The sequence below is a fragment of the Schistocerca gregaria genome, chromosome 3 (assembly GCF_023897955.1).
Source record: "Schistocerca gregaria isolate iqSchGreg1 chromosome 3, iqSchGreg1.2, whole genome shotgun sequence".
In the NCBI taxonomy this organism is placed as follows: domain Eukaryota; kingdom Metazoa; phylum Arthropoda; class Insecta; order Orthoptera; family Acrididae; genus Schistocerca; species Schistocerca gregaria.
The window spans coordinates 720,241,430-720,253,994 of NC_064922.1; positions in this window are offsets into that span (position 1 = coordinate 720,241,430).

Genomic DNA, 12,565 nt, shown 5'->3' on the forward strand with positions numbered 1-12,565 from the left:
AATACTCAACTGTTAAATAAGAGCGTCCTTTAAGCTTTATATTCTCCCTTTCATTAGGTGAAGATCCCTTTGTGTCTCAGTGGAATAATGGAGAACTATTCTGATGATAATTGTTGCTATAAGGTCGTGCAGGTCTCGCACCTTTAATGATAGGATAAAGATTTAATATCGCGCGCCTAGCACGACCATTGCACGCATGGTACCGAAAATAGAAATAATAATTTTCAATTATCCCCCATTGATAAACTGGGAAGTGTTCACGGCTTAGAGTGAGTACGTGAGCACTAAATCAACTTGATGGGGTGGAAGTAGTGCCCTTTGTTTTACCTTACTTGTTTAGAAAAACAAATGCTAAAATTATAGCCCCTGCTGGCATAACCTGTGCAAATAAAACGAGCCACCGCTTTTAACTGTAAAATCTGAGTAGAAAGGGGACTCTTTCATCTCATGTGACGTGACCTGATGTCCACGTGCACTGTTTCTCCAGACGATTCAGCAACTGAGATTGTGGAGTATTTGATTTACAACGTCTTATTAATTTTGTAATTCCCATCTGAGAATGGAACAGCTCGTGGTGGAAGGAAACTATCATCCGCTGCATAGATCATTATAAAGGGGCATCACAGTTTGTCGCACAAATGAACTCCACATCAAGAGGAATTAATTTTGGGATTACCTCCTTCACGTCTGCGATAATCAATCCAAAAACTGTAAAGAAGTAAAGGCCAAAGAGATTTTCCTTCTTACAGGTGATCTACTACTGTTGTAATTTTCAAAGAGCATCCCATGCAGCTGATATCTACAAATTTCTATTCCTTTTCGTGGAGTATGATGGTTTTCTTTTTGACTCTGATAAGAATGATAAAAACCGAGCTTACTATCGGTCGGGAAGTCAATAATATGCAGCTCTATGGTGAAGTCAGTTAACTACACACATCAAAAGAAGTTTTGCATCACACCGGCTGCCAGAACTTCTGAAACTAAACGTTGACTGTGGATATTGCATCACACACACAGTCCCTTTGACTGATCAGAGATATTACTAAACCCGCCAAAATATGTAAACAACCATGCATGAGCAGCGCCTATTAGGAGGAGGGGTTCCGACAGCCGATCACTTCCAGTCATCCCACGACGAAGTAGGTTCATGGCTCGTGTTGTCTGTAGTTCAGCCATGCTTAGACGGTCAACACCGTAGTCTGATTGCTTCCGCATTGTTTCTTTCGGCAGGGAAGTGTCCAAGCGTCTCGGAGTGAAAAAAACCGATGTTGTTCAGTCATGGAGGAGATACAGAGAGACAGGTACTGTCAGAGACATGCCTCGCTCGGGCTACCCAAGGGCTATTACTGTAGAATGACCACTAGCTGCGGATTACGGCTCGGAGGAAACCTGACCACAACGCCACCAAGTTCAATAATGCTTCTCGTGCAGCCACAGGACGTAGTGTGACGACTCAAACTGTGCCCAATAGGCTGCATGATGCGCAACTTCACTCCCGATGTCCATGGCGAGGTCGACCTTTGCAATCACGAAACCATGCAGCGTGGCACAGACAGGCCCAACAAGATACGGAATGGACAGCTCAGGATTGGCATCACGCTCTCTTCACCAATATGTGTGACACATGTCTTCAAAAAGGTAATCGTCGAAAACGAGTTTGGAGGCAACCCAGTCATGCTGAACGCCTTAGATACACCGTCCAGCGAGTACAACCAGGTGGAGGTTCCCTGCTGTTTTAGGGTGGCACTATGCGGGGCCGACGTATTGCGCTGGTGGTCGTGAAGGGCACCGTAACGGCTGGACAATACGCGAATGTCATACTCCGACCGATAATGCAACCACATCGGCAAGATTCCGCCGAGTCGGTTGCAGTCTGATGTGGCTCCGCAGATTTTTCTCGGAAAAAATTTGATTGTGGACACTGGTTTTTAACTATCGTGTACCGTTCTCGTTTACTCATTAAATACTGTAAATAAAACAGAGAGAGTGATTAAAGTACTTCTAGTGCGTTCGTCGTGAGCAACGCGTCAACGGAGAGGCCGTCGCCCTCCCGCTGGCCGAGCAAGTGTTGATTTCGCCAGTCAGCCGCGTCGGTTCTCGCGTGTCAGCACTCCGCGCCGCGCTGCGGCACCTCACCAGCCGCAGCGGAATCCGACGCGTCGGCAGCGGCCGCAAGCTGCCCCGCGCCCCGCCGTCGACATCAGCAGTAGACGCCACCAGCTGTGCTCCCAGCTATTGGTAAACAACCGCCTGCCTACCTCCGGCCCTGGATTCCAGCCGACGATGCAGCAGTGACTCCACCACACCAGAGACCGACGGAAGAAGAAGACGCTAGCACGAGCCATCAACGTCACACCCGGTATGGAACACACGGACGAATAACTTGTGCCTATGTCCCCCAGTCAAAAGATAGCAGCCATAGACAAAATATTGATTGAAATAGGAGCAGAGTTAAAAGCTAAGCACGTGTCATCTGCTCTGTCACCCGTCATTAGAGACAAAGTGTTCCCTTGGCTTTCGAAATAACTAGCCTTGACGCTAGACTGTCCTGCCTAAGCGATGAAAATAGGCGACTAAGACTAGAACTACAGAGAGCCTCGAATCCAGTCAAAGACTTATAAATACAAACTTTGCAATACAAGGCTGAGAAATTAGAGAACGAAAATAAGGAACTGAGTGTAGCAAACCAAGACTTGCAGCAACAAATAAGAGAACTAACTGATAAAGTCACACAACAAGCACAGACAAGCACAGCCGCCTTAACTACAGAGCCCAAAACCAAAGAGCCTCGAAGAACAGGACAGGCTGAAACAAAACAGGCCACAACTCTCTACATCAAATGGACAGAAAATCAAGAGGCCAAAGCTGTTCGACAGACCATCACCAAGAATATAAATACCAGGAAAGAGAATATGCACATAAAATCAATCAGAACCACACAGACTGCAGTTATAGTAGAAACGGAAATACGGGAGGATTGTCGAAAAATAATAGAAAAGACTAAAGAACTGCACGCCATTGTCTGTGAAGGACCGCGAAAACTTAAGCCACTCGTGGCAATATGTCACGTGCCACATACACTTACCGACGAAGAGTTTCTAGAAAGCCTTTACGAACAGAAACTAAGCGGTGACGCCGGCAGCTCGTGGTCGTGCGGTAGCGTTCTCGCTTCCCACGCCCGGGTTCCCGGGTTCGATTCCCGTCGGGGTCAGGGATTTTCCCTGCCTCGTGATGGCTGGGTGTTGTGGGATGTCCTTAGGTTAGTTAGGTTTAAGTAGTTCTAAGTTCTTGGGGACTGATGACCATAGATGTTAAGTCCCATAGTGCTCAGAGCCACTTGAACCATTTTTTAAGCGGTGACATCACGAAAGAAGACTTATACAGACAGGTCAAAAGAAGATTCAAAACAGGGCCTAAGGGAAGGGGTTTCAGTCACCAGTTACTGGAGGTCAGCCCACACCTGTACAGAGTCCGTACAAGAAGACAGAGAGTCTATATAGACATCGAATCACTCTCTGTGAAAGACTACACAGTAGTAAACCAGTGTTTTAAGTGTTTCGACCTAGGACATACGACTAAAACCTGCAGAAAAGCCGACGTCACGTGTGCCAAGTGCGGCAACCAAGCACACAAACGTAGTGAGTGCAGGTCCGGGGTTTGCGTCTGTATCCCGTGCATATCCAGAGCCCTCGTTTACAATAAAAGAAAGTGAGGTGATTGCCAGATCTATAAACAGTTGCATGAACGGCTCCTGGACAGTATAGACTATGGCAGCTAAAATCAGCACACACACACAAGAAACACGAACGCCCAAAGCCAATCACTCAAAGCACATAAATACAAATCACTGTCAACATTACAGAGAAGCTACCAAAGAGCAATTTCCTGGAGAAGACAAGTGAATCTTCTGCCGGACAATTACTTCGATAATGAACCCATCCCGCCCCTAACACACTGAACGACGATAAAGCATAGCTGCATTAATACTATAGAATATATAGATGACATGACAACCTGTAGCTCCATCCACTACGAGGTAGCAAAGCAAATTAAAAGACAATTACACCACTGGATAAACTTCCAAATAACATTAACGCAGAGGTTAGATGAGATGGAGGATGAGCTTACATATATTGTGCACAAGAAAATGTGCAAACAAAACCGACATACTCCCTCACAATTTCTCCCAGCCGAAGTACGTCACAGCACACATACACAGGATGAACACAAAGGAGAATCATCATCACATGGAAAACCCTACGACAAAGTATATGTAAACAGTACATCAAACCAGTCAAACTTGTCTCCGGAGGCACCCTTCATCCCGGGGAAAAGGGAACAAGGAACAGACAGGCACGCAGTCCCTGAATCAAAACACATCGAAACACTCAGGCCACAGAACAATACAAAACTCAAAACTACCGGACCCAGACTTATAAAAGTAGACCAATTAGATGAGCACAAATCTGAGGGAGAGACATGTGACATTTGCAACAACCTCCACTCCAAACATAAACAAAGACAACATAACACATACAGTCAGTCTCATACAAATCACCACCATCGCCGACACCACGCCAGCAAGTACCACTAACATCAGTGGAAAACGTGTGAAGGCAAACAACATTGAAGAGGCGTGTGACAAAACGAAAAGTAACCGAGCGACTTCCCAAAGAGGTCTTAAAATGTCCCCCTGTCAGCGCCCAACACCAAACCATTATACTCCGCAAGCCACCCACTTTACGTGCCACTATCATTACCTGCCTTTCCTGTTCCAGTCGCGTATGGTTCGCGGGAAGAAGGACTGAAAGCCTCCGTGCGCGCTCTAATCTCTCTAATTTTACATTCGTGATCTCCTCGGGAGGTATAGGTAGGGGGAAGCATTATATTAGATACTTCATCAAGAAACGCACCCTCTCGAAACCTGGCGAGCAAACTACACCGCGATGCAGGGCGCCTCTCTTGCAGAGTCTGCCGCTTGAATTTGTTAAACATCTTCGTAACGCTATCACGGTTACCAAATAACCCTGTGACTAAACGCGCTGCTCTTCTTTGCATCTTCTGTATCTCCTCCGTCAACCCGATCTGGTACAGATCCCACACTGATGAGCAATACTCAAGTATAGGTCGAACGAGTGTTTCGTAAGTCACCTCTTTCGTTGATGGACTCTCCCAATGAGTCTCAACCTGGTACCCGCCTTACCAACAATTAATTTTATATGATCATTCCACTTCAGATCGTTCCGCACGCATACTCCCAGATATTTTACAGAAGTAACTGCTACAGGTGTTTGTTCCACTATCATATAATTATACAATAAAGGATCCTTCTTTCTATGTATTCGTAATACATTACAATTGTCTATGTTAAGGGTCAGATGCCACTCCCTGCACCAAGTGCCTATCTTCCTGCATTTCGTGACAAATTTCAAATGCTGCAACTTCTCTGTATACTGCAGCATCATCCACGAAAAGCCGCATGGAACTTCCGACACTATCTACTAGGTCATTTATATTCTGTATATTGTCAAAAGCAATGGTCCCATAACACTCCCCCGTGGCACGCCAGAGGCTACTTTAACGTCTGTAGACGTCTCTCCATTGATAACAACATGCTGTGTTCTGTTTACTAAAAACTCTTCAATCCAGCCACACAGCTGGTCTGATATTCCGTAGGCTCTTACTTTGTTTACCTGGGAGCCTGTATCTAATATTTTATGGGTCTCATGAACAAATAAAGCGAGATGGGTCTCACACGATCGCTGTTTCCCGAATCCATGTTGATTCCTACAGAGTACATTCTGGGTTTCCAAAAATGACATGATACTCGAGCAAAAAACCTGCTCTAAAATTCTACAACAGATCGACGTCAGAGATATAGGTGTATAGTTTTGCGTAATAGCTCGACGACCCTTCTTGAAGACTGGGACTACCTGTGCTCTTTTCCAATCATTTGGAACCTTCTGTTCCTTTAGAGACTTGCGTTACACGGCTGTTAGAAGGGGGGCAAGTTCTTTAGCGTACTCTGTGTAGAATCGAATTGGTATCCCGAGTTGGTTGATTGGGTTTGTGAATTTTAGGAAGTAGGAAGAAGGCAGGTGTGTGGGGTGTCAGTGGGGTCACGCATGTTTGCGAAGGGCATTTTTGCCATAGCCAGATTACGCTCCCATATTTTATTTCCTCAGGCTTGTCCGACATTTGGCATTACCCCCAAAGGCGTCACACTTAAAGTTCCCATTTCTGGCTGTAACCCTTCCTTCCATCAGTTCCTATACCAGTTCCAAACTGAACAATCCATAGCCCTCACCCGCGTAATCCTTCACCTACTTATCAACTCAGACAATGAACACACCTGTCAACTCCTATCTTTAATAAAAGTCCTGAATCTTTCCTCTCCCACATCCACGCCGACTGTTCAGGACATCCTCCTACAGGTCAACCGTAAATTCGAACAGCGTTCCACCCTCCACCTCAAAAAACTATCCAATCTCCTGGTTTCCCACCTCCGGAAAGGCAACTCACTCACCCTCCACAACCTTTCCAGCAAACCTCCACTCCTCTCGTTGCACACAGACCCAGTCTTTCCCATCTACTCAATCTCCCACTTCCAGCTCCACTCCCCCCAAAACCTCAAAATTCTAATCAACACAATCTGGAACCACAACACCTTAAGTCAGTAGTTAACATTTCCTGCAAACCTCTCTCCCAATCCGAAACCTCTGTCCTATCCAAAGGCCTCACCTTCAGCCCTACTCCCAGATTCAATCAAACAGCCCTCGTCCAAGATTTACTGTCCTACACTCGTGCTCTCTGCTGGAAATATCACTTTTCCACGAAGAAAAATAATCCTAATCCTACTCCTAATGATCCAACTCCACAAGGCACTATCCAAATCGAACCCTGCCTGGAACAGTTCCATCCTCTGTCACAGCGGGACATACCTCCTCTTCCTCAAAACCACCCTCTCCAAACCTTCCACGAATTTCTCACTTCCAGCCTTGCCTCTCAATCCTTCTTAAAGAAACCTTAATCCTACTCCCAACATCACCACTGCTGAAGCCCAGGCTATCCGTGATCTGAAGGCTGACCGATCCATCGTCATTCTTCCGTTGGACAAGGGTTTCACGACTGTGGTACTTGATCTTCGTAGCTGAGGGACTGCGTCAGCTTACAGATATCACTACATACAAAGTTTGCCAAGGTAATCCCATTCCTGATGTCCAGGCAGAACTTCAAGGTATCCTCAGAACCTTAAGCCCCATACAAAACCTTTCACCTGACTCCATCAACCTCCTGACCCCACCGACACCCCACACCCCTAACTTCTACCTGCCTCCCAAAATTCACAAACTCAATCATCCCAGCTACCCTATTGTAGCTGGTTACCAAGCCCCCACAGAATATCTTACAACATAATACAAAAAAAAAAAAAAAACAGTACGACAGTCAGGGTGGAAATCCCTAAAATAGCACAGGACTTTCAGGCAGACATCATGTGCTTACAAGAACCTTATAATAGAAACGGGCAACTGATATGTCTACCAAAACATGCTACCACATTAACAGACAGCAATGACTGTAAGGCTGCAATAGTAATTCTAAATAGAACTTCTAACATAATTAAGGTAACACAGTTATGCAATCAACACTTGGTTACCATAGAGATAACTAACGCGAACGTCAAATAGGTTACTACATCCATGTACACCCAATACAGACATCAAATACAGCCGTACGCAGGCTACATCAGGCAAAAAATTAGTGATAAGTGCTGACATTAATTCCAGATCGACCCTCTGGAACTCAGACAGAACAGATGACAGAGGATCTAATACAAGAAACACAATTACATGTAATGAATACGGAAGGACCGATACCAGCATATGCAGGATCCGATGGTGTTGTTGTTGTTGTGATCTCCATTCCTGAGACTGGTTTGATGTAGCTCTCCATGCTACTCGATCCTGTGCAAGCTTCTTCATCTCCCAGTACCTACTGCAACCTACATCCTTCTGAATCTGCTTAGTGTATTGATCTCTTGGTGTGCCTCTACTATTTTTACCCTCCACGCTGCCTTCCAATGCTAAATTGGTGATCCCTTGATGCCTCAGAACATGTCCTACCAACCGATCCCTTCTTCTAGTCAAGTTGTGCCACAAACTCCTCTTCTCCCCAATGCCATTTAATACCTCCTCATTAGTTACGTGATCTACCCAGTGTAATCTTCAGCATTCTTCTGTAGCACCACATTTCGAAAGCTTCTATTCTCTTCTTGTCCAAACTATTTATCGTCCATGTTTCACTTCCATACATGGCTACACTCCATACAAATACTTTCAGAAACGACTTCCTGACACTTAAACCTATACTCGATGTTAACAAATTTCTCTTCTTCAGAAACGCTTTCCTTGCCATTGCCAGTCTATATTTTCTATTCTCTCTACTTCGACCATCATCAGTTATTTTGCTCCCCAAATAGCAAAACTCCAATACTACTTTAAGTGTCTCTTCCTAATCTAATTCCCTCAACATCACCCGATTTAATTCGACTACATTCCATTATCCTCGTTTTGTTTTTGTTGATGTTCATCTTATATCCTCCTTTCAAGACACTATCCATTCCATTCAATTGCTCTTCCAAATCCTTTGCTGTCTATGACCAAATGACAATGTCATTCGCGAACCTCATAGTTTTTTATTTCTTCTCCATGGATTTTAATACCTACTCCGAATTTTTCTTTTGATTCCTTTACTGCTTGCTCAATATACAGATTGAACCACAATGGGGAGAGGCTACAACCCTGTCTCACTCCCTTCCCAACCACTGCTTCCCTTTCAGGTCCCTCGACTCTTATAACTGCCAACTGGTTTCTGTACAAATTGCAAATAGCCTTTCGCTCCTTGTATTTTACCCCTGCCACCTTCAGAATTTGAAAGAGAGTATTCAAGTCAAAATTATGAAAAGCTTTCTCTAAGTCTATAAATGCTAGAAACGTAGGTTAGCCTTTCCTTAATCTTTCTTCTAAGGTACGTCGTAAAGTCAGTATAGCCTCCCGTGTTCCAGTGTTTCTACGGAATCCAAAGTAATCTTCCCGAGGTCGGATTCTACTAGTTTTTCCATTCGTCTGTAAAGAATTCGCGTTAGTATTTTGCAGCTGTGACTTATTAAACTGATTGCTCGGTAATTTTCACATCTATCAACACCTGCTTTCTTTGGTATTGGAATTATTATATTCTTCTTGAAGTCTGAGGGTATTTCGCCTGTATCGTACATCTTGCTCACCAGCTGGTAGAGTTTTGTTATGACTGGCTCTCCCAAGGCTATCAGTAGTTCCAATGGAATGTTGTCTACTCCAGGGCCCTTGTTTCGACTCAGTTCTTCAGTGCTCTGTCAAACTCTTCACGCATTATCCTATCTCCCATTTCATCTTTATCTACATCCTCTTCCATTTCCATATTATGCTCCTCAAGTACATCGCCCTTGTATAGACCCTCAATATACTCCTTCCAACTTTCTGCTCTCCCTTTTTTGCTTAGAACTGGGTTTCCATCTGAGCTCTTGGTGTTCATATAAGTGGTTCTGTTATCTCCAAAGGTCTCTTTAATTTTCCTGTAGGCACTACCTATCTTAGCCCTAGTGAGATAAGCCTCTACATCCTTACATTTGTACTCTAGCCATCCCTGCTTAGCCATTTTGCACTTCCTGTCGATTTTATTTTTGAGACCTTTGTATTCCTTTTTGCCTGCTTCATTTACTGCATTTTTATATTTTCTCCTATCATCAATTAAATTTAATATTTCTTCTGTTACCCAGGGATTTCTACTAGCCCTTGCCTTTTTAACTACTTGATCCTCTGCTACCTTCACTACTTCATCCCTCAAAGCTACCCATTCTTCTTCTACTGTGTTTCTTTCCCCCATTCCTGTTAATTGTTCCCTTATGCTCTCCTCGAAACTCTGTACAACCTCTGGTTCTTTCAGTTTATCCAGGTCCCATCTCCTTAATTTCCCACCTTTTTGCAGTTTCTTCAGTTTTAATCTACGGGTCATAACCAATAGATTGTGGTCAGAGTCCACATCTGCCCCTGGAAATGTCTTATAATTTAAAACCTGGTTCCTAAATCTCTGTCTTACCATTATATAATCTATCTGATACCTTTTAGTATCTCCAGAATTGTTCCATGTATACAACCTTCCTTTATGATTCTTGAACCAAGTCTTAGCTATGATTAAGTTATGCTATGTGCAAAATTCTACCAGACGGCTTCCTATTTCATTTCTTAGCCCCAACCTACTATATTTCCTTCTCTCCCTTATCCTACTGATAAATTCCAGTCACCCATGACTATTAAATTTTCGTCTCCCTCACTAGCTGAATAATTTCTTTTATCTCATCATACATTTCGTCAACTTCTTCGTCATCTGCAGAGCTAGTTGGCATATAAACTTGTACTACTGTAGTATGCATGGGCTTTGTGTCTATCTTGGCCACAATAATGCGTTCACTATGCTGTTTGTAGTAGCTTACCCGTATTCCTATTTTCTTATTCATTATTAAACCTACTCCTGAATTACCCCTATTTGATTTTGTGTTTATAACCCTGTAGTCACCTGACCAGAAGTCTTGTTCCTCCTGCCACCGAACTTCACTAATTCCCACTGTATCTAACTTTAACCCATCCATTTCCCTTTTTAAATTTTCTAACCTACCTGCCCGATTAAGGGATCTGACATTCCACGCTCCGATCCGTAGAACGCCTGTTTTCTTTCTCCTGATAACTACATCCTCTTGAGTAGTCCCCGCCCGGAGATCCGAATGGGGGAGTATTTTACCTCCGGAATATTTTATCCAAGAGGTCGTCATCATCATTTAACCATACAATAAAGCTGCATGCCCTCGGGAAAAATTACGGCCGTAGTTTCCCCTTGCTTTCAGCCGTTCGCAGTACCAGCACAGCAAGGCCGTTTTGGTTATTGCTACAAGGCCAGATCAGTCAATCATCCAGACTGTTGTCCTTGCAACTACTGAAAAGGCTGCTGCCCCTCTTCAGGAACCACACGTTTTTCTGGCCTCTCAAAACAGATACCCCTCCGTTGTGGTTGTACCTACGAGCCACGCAAGCATCCCCACCAACGGCAAGGTCAATGGTTCATTAGAGGGGATTCGATGGTATGAGCAGTAATATTGACTTCACGCTAGCAAATAATTCAGCAACGGCATATGTAACAAACTGGACTGTACACGACAACATAACCAGTAGTGATCATAATGCTATAACTTACACACTAACCCACACTCAGAACACAATGACCAAATCACACACCAGACACTCGCTGTTGCACAAAGCAGGCTGGAAGAAATTAACTGAAATTATCCAACGACACGATATAGAAAACATCAATGGAAGTATTGATTATAGAGTATACAAGTTAAGTCAGTTAATACAACATTGCCAAAACACTTCAATACCGACAGCAAAGAACACAAATTGCTCACCAGTAACATGGGCCAACGAACTCAAGAGAGTCAAACAAGAAGCAAGACGCAAGCGAAAATTATACCAAATGGCGACAGCAGAAAGGGATAGACGAATAAGACTTGAAGCTTATAGGCATGCACAAGACTTATATAGACAGACCCTATACAACACGCGTGGACAACAATGGCAGCTATTTGTAACAACAAACAGAGCAAAATATATAGGGTGAACCATACAAAATACTGACAGAGAAGATAAAAACCCCACTAGTTCTGGGAACGCTAAGGCAGGATGACGGCACGATGACGAAGGGATGGGAGAATACAGCGGAGTTTCTACAGTATACACCGCTTCCTGACGAGGTTTTCGATACAGACACACAATACCATGGAACACTAAGAGGAAACCTAAACACGCCATACAACAATTCAACTGTCACCTGTCCTTTTGCCCAAGAAGAGGTTGCACTAGCAATCTCAGGGCACAAAAACAAAAAAGTACCGGGACCAGATGGTATCCACTCGGAAACACTGAAAAAACCAGCACCGCAGATCCCCCCGTTCCAAACAACGTTACTGAACGATGCCTTACGGCTGGGCAGGGTACCTTCAGTATGGAAAACCACCAAAGCAGTCATTATTAAGAAATCAGCGGACAGGGATCCTTCAGATCCAAAGACTTACAGGCCAATATGCCTAATAAACTTCCTAGCAAAAATTCAGGAGAAGCTACTGCGTAAGCGCCTGCAAACACACAGAACTCTCATGGGTGTGAGCCAACACCAGTTCGGCTTTAGATCTGGCAAATCAACATATGATGCCATCAACCAGGCCCTGCACATAGTAAACACCACAAAACAGAAATACGCCATGGCAATAATGATTGACATTGCCGAAGCATTTGATAATCTTTGGTGGCCCGCAGTGTTTCAGAGGCTAAGACATCTGGAGGCACCGCAATCACTGTACAACAGTTTTCTAGACTACTGTAAAGGCTGAGTAGTCGAAAGGCACATGGACAGCCGGAAAGTAATTAAAAGAATTACCAAAGACTGTCCGCAAGGGTCGATCTGCTGCCCCATCTTC